This window comes from Ixodes scapularis, unplaced genomic scaffold (genome assembly GCF_016920785.2).
Source record: "Ixodes scapularis isolate PalLabHiFi unplaced genomic scaffold, ASM1692078v2 PGA_scaffold2__306_contigs__length_199485367, whole genome shotgun sequence".
NCBI lineage: Eukaryota > Metazoa > Arthropoda > Arachnida > Ixodida > Ixodidae > Ixodes > Ixodes scapularis.
The window spans coordinates 192,534,303-192,548,137 of record NW_024609857.1 but is presented as its reverse complement, the minus strand read 5'-3'; the positions used below and the strand labels follow the sequence as shown (position 1 = coordinate 192,548,137).

Below are 13,835 nucleotides of genomic sequence, written 5' to 3'. Positions count from 1 at the left end.
TTGGATGGAATGTTTAACGTTGCTAGTTTATAGATAATGAACGCCTGAGGTACTGTGTCGAATGCTTTTTGAAAATCAAGGAAAACGAAATCTACTTGAAGCCCGTTATCAAATGAAGTTGCAAGGTCATGGTAGAAATCACCCAACTGCGTGTCGCAAGAAAACCCTTTCCTAAATCCGTGCTGTGGGGCAGTAAGATAGCAGTTTTTTTCCAGGTGATTAAAAATGTTGCTATAAATTATGTGTTCTATTACTTTGGAGCACGTACAAAGGAGTGAAATAGGTCTGTAGTTTTGGACATGGTCTTTTGGGCCGCTTTTATGTATGTGCGTTACGTTTGCTGTTTTCCACCGGCTAGGAAGCCGTCCACTCGAGAGAGACTTTTTAAAAAGGACTTCTAAGTAAGATGAGATGATTCCAGAGCATGATGTGAGAACACGATCGGGTATACCGTCGGGACCACTTGCTTTGTTGAGCTTTAATCCGTTCACCAAATTTAGTATTCCGTCGTGATATTTCGATTTTATCCATCCTGCCAAGGAACCCTTCGCGAGTTATCAGATGCTCCGTGTTAACTACGGATGACAATACGGAATGGAAATAATTATTGAAGAGTATAGCTTTTTCCTCTCCTTCACTTACAAGTTGCCCGGAATCACTAAGGGGGGGGGGGGGGGGGGGGGGGGATGCCGATTGAGGCCTTATTTTTTGACTTAACATATTCCCAAAGCTCTTTCGGATTTTTTCTCAGTTTTTCGTCAAGAGAGGAATGAAATTTCAGTTTGCATTCATCCGATTTTGTTTTAAATTGTTTATTTAATTCGGCTAATTGTAAACGTGAAAATGTGTCATTCTTTTGTCGATATTTCAGGTATGCACGCCTCTTCTTTTTAACCAAGGTACGCAGTTCTTCATTCATCCACGGCTTGTCTCTACGTCCCCTGCAACCGAGTAGATTGGAAGGAATGAATTCATTGACTAAGGAGTTTACTTTATTTCTAAAGAGGTTCCAAAGAGCTTCAACGTCGAGTTGGTGAGAGAGCTCTCTAAACTCAAAGAAATAGTCGCATAGGTTATTGGAAATACCTTCATAGTTGCCGCGTTCGTAAAAGAAGGCTTTCCTAGGTAAATGTGAATATTTCACAGAGGGCTACCCCGAATGCCTCCACTGCATAGACTGTTGTTTTGTTTCGGGGCTCCACAGGTAAAGTGACGTCTCCTTCCCAGTCTCAAGGTGGACGAGAAAATATTCTTGGTCGCTTTCATCGATACTCAAAAGCTCCCTTCACGAATGCAAGCGGTGCTGTCGATCCTGCGTAGAGAGGTTCAGTGGTTCCCATCGTGGCGAAACCTTTGACATACCCAAAACGTCATGGACGATTGAGAAAGCACTGCCATATGAAATGTTAAAGTCTGTAGCAGCTTCGAACACCTTAATTCGACGATTCTTCGTGATGACTCTCTCAACTCGGGCTGAATGATCCAAATCAGTCGAAGTGCTGGGCCGCCCTGACCTTGGGTCGTCTTACACGTCCACACGACCGTGTTTAAAATCGTTGAACCAACGAGTTACTGTAGAATATGAAGGGCATTCATCGCCATACATATCTACTATTCTACTGTTAATTTCCTTGGAGGAACTCCCATCTTTGCACAAAGCTTTATCACGCTTCGGTGCTCAAGCTTGACGACCTCGGGGGAGGACACCATGTTTAACTGACTGGTGTTGACCAAAAGCGGAACCGGAAGTCTTGATATTACGAACGTATTTGGCTAGAGAGATGAGCTAACGAACGGGTATAGAGACATCATTGTCAGATTTTTGGTTATAGCCGAGTTGCAAAACTTTCTGATCACCCCTCGTAATTCCTTTGTGTTCTCAGTATATTGTGCTTGGTGTCCTGTGCCGTAACTATTGCGTATTGTTAGCATCAATTCTACCATTCGCATTAGTATTCTGCCCTGTGTGAGTATGCGAAAGGTTAACTCCGCTTTGTTTTATGCTTCGTGAGTTTTAATGTCACAATTATTGTGCAATGGCATAATTATGTTAATATTAAATTTCAAAATAAACTGTTGGTATACATCCACCTCTAATTTGTTCTTGAATATTTTCTCAAGTTTTGAATTTCTTTTTACCTAAATGCATAGCTAGGAATATTTATTTAGTATTTCCTAATTTATAATCACCCATTTATTTTCCCGCACTCGAGACAGCAACTTACGTCCCTAATCCGGCCCCTTAGCCAAAACGTTTAGACCTCTGATCTAGAAGGTTAATCATATTCTTAACGTTTCTGCATTTTCCGTCTGGCGTTGGGAGCAGTTCTGTCAGCGCCGCCGAGGGGCGTACCGACTTTTTATTTTCTGAAATCTCAATAGTTCGTATATCCAAGGTCGCTAGTGGGGATAGTGGGACATAGAGATTCTAAGGACATATGGAACAAAAACAAGCGCGCATGTAATAAGTATGCTGCTTGCTGTTTCAAACGCAATCAAGAAGGGGATTGGTAACTTTTCCTGATTGCGTTAAGAGCCTGTTCATAAAACTGTCAAACCCCTGATAATTGAGAGCCCCTAACTTTCGCAACTTCGAAAATTCAAAAACTTTAGGGGGTGCGAGTGCTTATATTATCTGGACAGGCGAATTCAAGTCTTTAGGATTTGCGAAGCATAAATCTCGCGAATATGACTCGGCTTCCCTACTCGCGAAAAATCTGGGCTGCGAAAATGTAGGGTTTTACTGTATATCAAAATATTATTCTTGATTTCCATCCTTTGATGGAGACGTCCTCGCAACTTTAATGCTGGATATCAGATAACCTTAATGTGGTAGTATAACGAACACACTTAAAACAACAAACATGACTTATTCTACAAGCAGTCTGAAATACTGTTGAACACAAATATTAGATTTCATTCCTAAATGATTGATGTATGTGCATAATCGCCATCACTTTTTACTGCTTCAAACACCGCACACATGACAGACGCCATAAACCTGCCGTCGGAAGTGTTCCTTTGGTGTACGCTTAGAGGCCCTGTGCTCTAAAAACACGTTTTATTTCTTACTGTAGGAATCATGTATATAAAAGCGTAAAAAGTAAAAGCTAGGCAATAAACAAGATATTAGTTTATTTTCTCCGATGCATATGAACGAAATTAAAAGAAACATCTCTATTTTCGTGATCAGCTGCATAATAAAAAAGGGCTAAATCAATGCAATTTAATAAAACAAAAGGCAATTGCACTATCTTTATGTGGGAGGAATTTGAACATGATTGCCCTAAATATCTAGTAGATAAAAAATCAATACTTCGGGCATGACTGTTCCCTGAGACAACTTTGCTTATTTTGTTTTACATTTCCGCCGCCAACAATACATATTTTTTTAGGATCGCGTTTGACCAAACTATACTTAAATTCGGTTAAATGATTATAAGTTATGTACAGGAAATACTTTAGGCTTCAAGTTTATTCAATCTTGGCGCAGACTGCGTGTGCTAAAATCCTGGTGAAGGCCGTTGCTGTCTTATATTGCATTTAGACGCTCCGCCCTCTGATACTAAACATTTACTGTCGACGAACTATATTCGAGGTGAAAGAAATACTTAAACAATTGTTTGCAAAAAAAAAAATAGTAACTCGTTTTTTTAGGCGTGTTGAACTTGAATTAAGTCTAAGAAAACCAATTTAAATAAGTTGTTACTCACTATAAACAAGAAAGAAAAACAAACTTTAAATCATTTTAAAGACTATGGAGTGGTTTGTACGTGGAATGAACTTTATTGCAATAAACTGAAAGCTCTACACCCCCCCCCCCCCCCCCCCCCCCACCCCAAAAAAAATTTTTTGAAGGTTTTTGGGAAAATGTCCGTAGAGGCCGGTTTGGGGATATTTGTTTTTAATTCTTTGCTGCCAATATAAATATAAATTGAAATACTGTATTTCTAAGTTATACTTTCATTAGCCTAAAAACTGTAGTCGGTCTGTCATTTATAGGTAAGATCAAGTCACTCACCACAACCTCGTTGTCCTTCCTAGCTGCTCTCAGATTTTATTCTCTTAAAACTAAATACGCCTGGTCATTTTTTACAGAAAGGTATGTGCCACAACATGCAAACATATGAATAAAAATTAACAAAAAGAACGAATGTACCCGAACGCCTAGATTAAAAAAAAAAACACCCAGCTACCACAACGAAGCATTAAATTATGAAGATCGAAAAGGAACAAATAGGTCGGCGACCTCCTTTAGATTGGGAATGAATTTGGCAGAGATGGGCTGTCGCAGAAAAAACGGATATATTTAATAATTGGAAATAATCTATGAAGGTTCTATCACAAATTGTGCTTTATATGCTTGCAAGGGCGGCGATATATGCATGTCAACTTTATTTTTGATTTGGTATGCAAACGGCATTGTTTCACGGCAGTTAACGGCAAAATAGTTTTAATTCGGCCAGGTTTATTGGGAATATGTTCATAGAAATTTCACTTAAAAATATACGCTGTCCTATCATAATCAAACGCCACTATTGATGGACACATTAGAGTTCTTGTTGACACTTTGAAAGCTATGAAAAAAGAAACTTCCTTCCGTGTGTTTGTTTGTTTGCTATTTAGGATCACCGAACTTGAGGCCGACTTGGTAGGCCGTGGACATTAGAAAAAAAAAGTACGTGCATGGTAAGTTATTGAAACTATAATTACCTGTAGGCGCCCGTCTAGGTTGTATGGTGATAAAGCCCGTACGTTCGTGTAATCTAAATCGAGATTTGTGTACAAAACTGAAGCCATGTGCCCGGGCATGAAAACCTAAATTAATAACGGCAAATATATTTTAATTTGTTTCGGTTGCTTTCGATAATAGGTATCAAACTTCTGTCACATCTAAGAATTTTTTTAAATATCGGAACATGTTCTGTGCTGTCTATACTTTTTTTTTTAGCTGATAAATTGTCTGATTACGACCGTCTTAGTAATTTAGGTCACTGTCTTAGGACTTGATGTTGAATAGGCTCGTGCGTGAATTTGCTGTTCCGAATGATTCTCGATGACTGGTATGACATAATGTTGTCAACTATCGAACTTCAATCTTGTACCGTTAAAAGTAACTTAGGGCATACAAATTGATTTTCTTGACTATATGTAAACCGTTTAGTAATTCAACGTCATATAACGAGCCTCATGAATTTTGGCTATCGTCTAACCCAGGTTTAATATTTTGGTTTTATTATAAGGCGTTTTTTTTCGTGCCTTTAAAAAATACAAATTGCCAGCGACCTTTAGTTTTAAAGTTCTAAACTACATGAAATCCATTATAGGGAATTGGTGAGAATATTGGTGTCATGCGATATATATTTCCCCGTTAAATTTAGCAGGGAAACTGAATGGTTGTAGAGGTTAAGTGACGTCAAGTCACGTGACGTCGATATCTCCCGCTAGAATTAGCGGGGAAACGGGATTGGTGTCAATGTCACATGATGTGAATTTTCCCGCTAAATTTTTCGGGTAACTGAAAGGATTTATAGGTCTCGTGACGTAGATTTCCCGTTAAATTTAACAGGGAAGCTTAATTGATGTTTAGGCCACGATATGTGATTTTGCCTCCTTAATTTACCGGAAAGAAGGAGTTCACATAAACTTCACGTGCCGTTAATTTCCCCAAGGTATATAGGTAACGTTATGTCAGGTGATGCCCCTTTCCCGCTAAATTTAGCGGTAAATGAATCGACGGAAGGAGATATTTTGGGATTGAGGAGTACTGTTAAAAAGCACTTCGTGCTTTAATAATATTTAACAGGATAAAACTAGCCTGGAATGAATGTTGGACTCGTCTAAACTGTAAACAATTAAAGTAGGCTATCACGCCTGTCAGATGTAAATATTGTACATTACATTACGCTATAATTACTGTCAGCTTAAGAAACACAGTACTTGGGGTAATATGGTCAGGCTTCTTGTTTCGTGAGACTTGTACTTCTTAGAAAGACGAGAGAAAAGAATAACACACTTAGGACAAAAGGACGACGGACACTTCTTCTTTCAATTCGCAGCAACACAAATACCGTGAATCTCCCAGAGGAGTATTTTTCAACCCACCCCTGCTTAGAATCATAGAAAAGAAAGAAGAAAATCAATGATTCTGTGCAGGTGTGGGTTCACAAATACTCCGCTAGGAGATTCACTGTATTCATGTTTGCCGAAATCATAGAAAATGTATTCGTCGTCCATATGTTCTAAACATGCTATTCTTTCTGTCGTCTTTGTCCAAAAGCCAACACGCGCCCAGCGTACATTGTCAATTTGTTTCGGGGCCTCAAGTTATGTCAGAGTCTCACGAGTGAGTCTCTGACATTCGACCCCATTGTGTTGTTCGAAGCTTCCGGCTTCATATCAAGAATGTTTCTACGTCGCCTCAGACTAAGTTCCCTTTGCATTTGCCTCCAAAAGAATATTTCCCATTCCGGGGCCGAAGTAGCGCTTGGAGTTCAGTTCTCTAACTGGGCGTCCTGCTACCGCATAACGCAAATATCAAGAAAAGACGTCTCAATTGAGCTAAGGATTTCCGATGCTGTGCTTGTTAGCCCCATGGGGAAGATATTTGTACCAGCCAGGGATGGGCAAAATACATGCCAATATCTATCGAAATACAAATACAAAATACTTCGTCAAGAAATATTTAATTACAAATCTAATTACATTTCCAAAAAAGCATTTAAATACAAGATACAAATACAACCAAATGTATTTGGTCTCCTCCAAATACTTTTCCAAATACATTCCTCAAAATTTGCGTCAGCGACTTCAGGGCACCTGCAACGGATTTCTGGGTATCTCATTTTACTTTTGCATCGCACACTCGGGAGTTAGTGTGCGAGGCTCTAGTACCGTAATAGAAATATAATCACAAAAAAAAAAAAAATGTAATCAGCTTGGACGTAATAGGTGAAAAAAAAGTACGGAGCTTCAAGCAGCTTTTTTTGTAGATTACATTTTGGTATAGACCAACAAAGAACCGAGACTACCAAGACGCGCAGCACTAGCTAGAGACTTTTTTTATTGTTGCAACTCGCACCAGTTACAAAAATCTGGACGACCCGCGCACTTAGAATGTTCCAGGCAAAAATATGGATGGAAATCAGGCTGGAAAGCATCACAAGTTGTCACAGGCACTTATTTAGCCAGTCTGCCTGTGAACGTCGATTTCGTCATTATTCTTGCCCTAAACTAGCACCGTAATCACAAAGTCACTAAACGCTTGTGCTTGATTGAGAGACACTACATTCAGTGCAGAACGTAGTTTCCTTCCTGCTCTGGACAGTGACAATAAATTTGAGAATGTATTTTCACCCACAAAATTGTATTTAATTACAATTGTATTTGAAATACCCACGTTTTAGTATTTAAATACACACGTCAAATACATCACCCAATTTCTAATTAAATACAAATGCAAAATACACAAAGTATTTTAAATACGTATTTCAAATACTTGAATTTGAAATACTGCCGATCCCTGGTACCAGCCTTTGGTTCACACCCATCGTTCCGGTTTATCCAGCAAGCTGCTTCCGAAACGCTGGAATTAGCGCGGAATATTGTCGTTGCAGGTGTGAACGTTTCCAATCGCAGCACCAAGGCAACAACGTTTGACCCTCCAGTTTTACTGTGCGAAGAGCGCCTTCCGCAGGATTCTGCGGAACTAATCTCGAAGGTCCCCCAGTTCGCTCCGGACATTTTGACCACAAAGGTGGACCAATTAGCTTCTGTGAATGAAGGGGCTTTCTCAATTTCATACACCCAGCGACAAGACTTTCTCTGTTCAGCCATTCGAGCTGTATGTTTCCACCGCCTCCTTGACTGGGTAAGCTTCCCATCCATGCTGATGTTGAAGAACTTAGTCAGAAACACTCGGAGTATTTGAAGCAGAAAATACGTTTTTTCTTGTTGCTCTTTTGGCTGAGGTTAAATTTGGAAGTAAGGTGGAACGAGCCCTCGCGAGGAATTTCAATTCTCTGAAAACGCAGGTTTCTCCTTCGTTTTGTGCAACGGCCAAAGATCTGCGTTCCAGGCTATACTTCCAAAAGTCGAAGAGAGCCGTCGGTTTGCTGCTCATCAGTATTTATCATCGAAAATAATAGGAGAGCGTGTTGGTTGAATTTACTGAAAAACTTCTGAACGCACGTAGGGACAAAGAACAAGCAAGGACAAAACACGAGAGACACGAATGGCGTTCGACTCACAACTTGACTTCTACCACTTCGGCGAGGTCTTCCCAACTAGTTTTCCCCGAGGGCTAGACTGCTTCCTCTCTCCGAAATATTTCACCAGTTCCGGCTCCAGAAATCTCTCGTATTCGTCTGTCAAGTGCAGCAATTTTTGGCTAACGTTGCCGTCGCCACTTCTCTGCATTATAAGTTCAATTACCTCTCGGTTCAGCCTTTCACTGTGCCTTTTGACTGCTAGAGTGCTTTAAAAGTTTTTCTGACACTCTCCGTGGTTAGTGACCTGCGCTTTTAAGGGTGGCTCCCCAGTGATTGTTAGTTTGACGTTAAGTTCTTTTAGGCGTTCCTTTAAGCAGCGTCCTGTTTGTCTCATATACGTTTTTCACATGGAAGTGGGATGGAATATATTTCGTTACCCTCAAAATTCACAAACTTTATACTGTGGTTTCGCTGATATTGTTTTTATAGGCTTGGTTTTCCCTTCACCTTGGGAACTATTTTTTTAGCTTATTTCTGCATGTGAACACAGTGTTACAGTGCCCTCCGGGAAGCTTTTTTATATGAAGGCAGATGCCACTGCTTTTTCTAGATATCGGAAGCCTCTGCTTCTCCTTGGACACAAAAATCATGATTGAAAAAGTAGAATCAGCAGTAATAAAACAAATCATTATAAACTTTCATAATGAAGCGGGGATAAGCCTGAAAGTTTTTATTCAGCTTTTAAGACTGCACTTGTCCTCGCTACTTGTTGAGTTTGAGAACAGCATCTACAATAAAAAACAGAAGTTTGCACTGGTTCCTCAGTTGCCCCGGCGCCAAGTAAAATATATCTGAGTGCGGCGGACGTGTGGTAGAGATTATGTTTGTTCGCTGGATTAACTGCGGAAACCTGTACATAATTCGCTTGTGGAACAAGTATATGGTCATGCGTGCTCAGGAAATTAAAAGGCAAGCCATATAAGCATGTTTTCAAAAGCTCTGGCTCGGCCTGAACTTCATGGAAGACGCAGGAGATAAAATATGACTGCAGTTCTTACATTTTGTTTTTAAATTATAATTTAAAACAAGGAAACGTGTTGGGGTTTTGAACAGAGAACAAACAAGCCGCTACTTCATTTTGAACGTTCGCAGCGGAAAACAGTCAAACATGGCATCATAAATTCGGTCCTATAATCATTATTAAAAATGTCACGTATCCACACAGCAACATAGTGCCTAAGAAATCAAGTTCAACTCCTTATCTGGGCAGGGTACCCCAGGAACAAATTGAAAATAATGGCATCGTGGCTAATTAGATGAAAACAAGAGGAAAAAAAGCAACGACAGACTCAGAACGTCAATCACAATCTCCTACACTCAAATATTCCCATCACATAAGGTCTTGGCAGAGCACTGTAGCACTCTATGCACATGGAAGTTTGAGCTAGCAAGAATAGGTCTAAAGGTGAACGGAAAACCAAGCCTAGATAAACAATGTCAGAGAAACCACAAGGTGAAATTTGTAAAATGCGAGAATAATGCAGTGTATTCCATCTCACTTTCTTGCGAAAAAATGTATGTAGGACAAACCGGACGCTACTTAAAAGCTGACGTAGAACCTATATACTTGTAAATCCTAAGATGGATTAGCGCTCCCCTCTCCTAAGCTGCAAGGGGAGCCAAGTTGGGGCAAGATAAAAAGTAGAGTGAATATAGAAAACAAGAAGGCGGGGAAAAGTGGAAAGCGCGAACTGTACGTAGAGTTTTAAATGAACGTCTAAACGAACATAAATGCATACTTACGATCACCGGGGAGCGTCCCTTAAAAGTTTACGTCAATTACTGCGGGGGTGTCAAACAATCTTTGAGGGCACGGTAGCAGTCAGAGGGCACAGTGAAAGGCTGAACATTCAGAGAAGTGACGACGACAATGCAAATGTCGCTGCACTTCACAGCCGAAGAAGAAAAATTCCTGGATGCGGAACTGAAGAAATATGTCGGAAAGAGTGAAGCGGTCTAGCCCCCGGAGAAGACGAGTTACGAAGACCTCACCGAAGTGGTGGAAGTAAAGTTGTTGTGAGTCAAATGCCGCCCACGTCTGTTGCGTTTCTCTTTGTTTGTCCTTTCTCCATACTTGCGTTCGAAAACCTCCCGATAAATTCATTATTTATCAGTTTTCCTTTTTTTGCAAAATCTTACACAATGGGAATTACGTTCAGAAGTATCATCTTCGAAAGGTTCTGCTAGCACAAAACACTTGGCCTCTTTTTGCACACACACCTTTCTAGTGTTTGCCTTGAGCAGCCATTCGGTGTTTCCGACTCCCTTGAATTGATTTCATGCATCAGTTCCCTACAAGGGGAGCCACTCTTGCTGAAAAATATCAACGAACCTCTTTGCCTTATGCAACTGAAGTAATAACCTTAGAGTGCGAGTGTTTTCGAACTGTGCGGAACTACACGTAGAGGCTGATTCGAAATCCAAATCGTATATTCTGCCATTTGTCACAAATTCGCAAAAAAAAAATATATATATATATATATGTTTTGAAATATTATGGCTGGAAAGAAACTAGACCAAATAATCGACTAATTAATAAAGTAAAGGGTGGCGATTAATCGGGTTAAAATTTTTAATTGACGCCTGGCCCTAGATAGTTTATCGCCGACTATTTCTTTTTGTTGTAAATTCATGTATCATTGACTCCAGTTCCGCTTGTGCTATATTGTCTAGGCAATTATTTATGATTAAACTAGGGTTTGTGATGTCTAGATTAATATCCCCAACAGCTATTAAATCTCAACCTTTGTTATCGTTTAGCCATTTGATATAATTTTAAAATGTATTTACATTTCCCTGTGGTGCTCGACATAATCATAGCATAGAGAGTTTCTTTCCGTGGAATTATATTTCAATATGAAGCGCCTCCATTGGGCAGAAGTAATCTTTTTTTTTGTGAGTGTGTTTGGTTATTTCCACTTTTGATTTATCACGATCAAGATACCTCCTCCCCTCTTCTCGGCTCTCTCGTGCAAAGCATCTCGAAATTGTCAATAGAAAACAATTGGTCGCTTCATAAGATGTGACGTTTGTTTCCGAGAATACAATTACGTCTGCAATGCCCGAATAAGGGGTTATCGCACTGTTTATTTCATTAAAACGTTTTTAAGACTGCACACATTATTGTGCTAAAGAACAAAACAAAACACGTTAACAGTAGCGTTTATACTATAGCTTTCCATGTTTAATTCGGTGAATATACTACCTATTCATTTTTTGTAAGGTTACTTTCGTGCTCAATTCTAATAGTCTGGTCGCCTTCTCGGTTTCGCACATACGAGTATCCTTCTTTATTCCAGAAAAACTAGTAACCGAGGTGTTTTGCTTTTGTTTTAACATCAAAGAACAGATTTCGGTTTTGACCGGTCATGTACCCTGGTTGAGAGGCGTTATCTCCTTCTGCGCAAGTCCTCAGTTTCTGCTTATTTTTAAGCCACGCATCTCGTTCGTTTCGCTTGATTAATCGTACAATCACGATGGGTCTTTCCTTTGTTTTAGTGGGGATTCGGTGAACTGCTTCTGCGTTATCTGTTATTTGTCTGGGCACTTTAATCTGGTCGGTGATTTTGTTCAGCTTTTCTAGTAGGTTTTCGTTCAGGCAATTAACAAGTCCGTGTACTTCGAGGTTGTTTCTACGTCCGGATTGCTAAATATTGTTTGTCTCTTTCCTCAGTTGATTCGTTTCGTCAGTCCTCTCGTTTTCAAGAGTACTAACCCTCTATTTTGGATCTCTTATCTCGCTGCCATGGTCTTTTACTTTCTTAAGCAGCTCCTCATAGCTGTCCGACATTGATTACAAAGACTTATTTATGCACCTGACAGTTTGTTTCATTTTGACTAGCTCATCGACTTGCTGTTTGAGTGGTGTGAGCACGCTAAACGTACTCAATATCTGGGTCAGCTGTTGTTGCTCGACCAGCTTTTCGTCACTGCGCTGTCCGTCTTCATGTGTGCTCGGACTTCTTAATCTTGCCCCCTTATATGTTTAGACTTCCATAGTTTTTTTCAAATCCAGGTTTCTTCCCCTCGGAAGGCGATTTTGGTTATTTCTGAGCAAGGTCCTAAGTGGTACTTGAAGTGACTTTCGTTACATTCTAATCCACTTTCTTATTGTTCTATGGATGTTTTACAGCGCAAACGTAAAATCGTCGGTTTCATCGTCTTTTGGCACTTCAGTGACACTTCAGTCATAAGGTTGAGAGCTGTACTATTTAGTAGTTGTTAAACATATTGATTCAAAACAGCGCAAACATGTGCAAAGGGAAGCAACAAACCTCACAGGACTAAGCGCTCTGTCTTGTCTGGTTTGTCGCTTCTTTTTGTACCTTTGTGCGCTCTTTTATCTACTTATGTTGAACACTTCCATCACTAATCCCATCTCGCTTGCACCTTTGCATTAATTGCAATATTGCTATTTAAAACATGCAGCGAAACAGACGGGGCAGAAGAAAAGAGACAAACAATCGCTGAACTTACAACTGAAGTATTAATCGTTAAGGCGCAGCCTATATACACGAACAAACAAAAGGAGGCACCCACAACCTATGACTCCCACTAAAACCCCGCAATATCATCGCGAATTCTGTCGCCGTGAAAGGAAATCTTATTCTTTAGCCGATAAGCGAACCGACGGGGCGCTAACACACTCTTAAGCCAAGCGCGCTATCGACTCTGCCTCCATAAGTTTTCTGGTCAGGGCATTGGCATTTCTTGCAATGACTGGCATAAGTTTAATAGACCTGAAGAAAAGAGGAGACCCCGCGAGGAAAGGTGGTAAGGGGGGGGGGGGGGTGGTATCATAAATGTACAATATGCTGTTGATTAATAACATAAGTCCCGATCGACCCTGATTCCTTGCTGGACCTCAAAATAAACACCGAACTCCAAAACAGATCGTAAACCACGAAAAAACAGCCTCGAATATGAAGAGCAATAAACCCGAACACATAGAACCCTAATTATTTTCTTTTGTTGAGACATACCTTCATACCAATGTGAAGAAAAAAAAATTATAAAGGCTAAATTGGCCGCCTCAAACAGCGACGGTCAAGATCACAGAAAGAACGATATCTTTGGAACGGGGCCAATCAGCGAAGCGGCGGCGTTTCTACGTCCCCATATATTCAGACAAAACACGCAGAACTGGAACTCGGAAAGGCACAGAAAATTCGAATCGATAAGAACCTTCCGAGAGCCCAATTGTGTCCATGGAATCAAAACTGGACGACTAAATGCGCCAACGAAGGAAAGTAGACTTACGGCGATGTTTGCGCAGGAATGCTGAAGGTCGAGGCACACCCCTCTGCTACTCTCGGAAAGTCTGCGAGCAGCAACCTTCGGCTAAAAGAGCACTCCACGACAGCGCCGAAGAGAAGCCAAGTGGCGCGACCTAGACCGGACTTAGTACGACATGCGTACGATAGAGGGCGACACAGGTTGTCCCCAAGCACTGGTGACAGCGCGGATCAAACGGTGGGAGTATTGTCGGCTTCGTGAACTTGAAAAGGACTGCCACTATTAATCCTTCGTTATAGTTTGACAACTGAATAGGCAAACATTTCTTTA

The 13,835-nt window shown here is 40.5% G+C and overlaps 1 protein-coding gene across 1 annotated transcript in view; it reads right to left on the bottom strand.

The window, feature by feature from the left end:
• The window catches only part of LOC120838854 (sulfotransferase ssu-1), a 35,001-nt gene extending 21,374 nt beyond the window's left edge, over window positions 1-13,627 (bottom strand). The window contains exon 1 of the mRNA XM_040208957.2: window positions 13,530-13,627. The gene's annotated coding sequence lies outside the window, so the exon portion shown is untranslated. The remainder of the gene's footprint in view (window positions 1-13,529) is intronic.
• Between the last annotated feature and the right edge of the window lie 208 nt (window positions 13,628-13,835).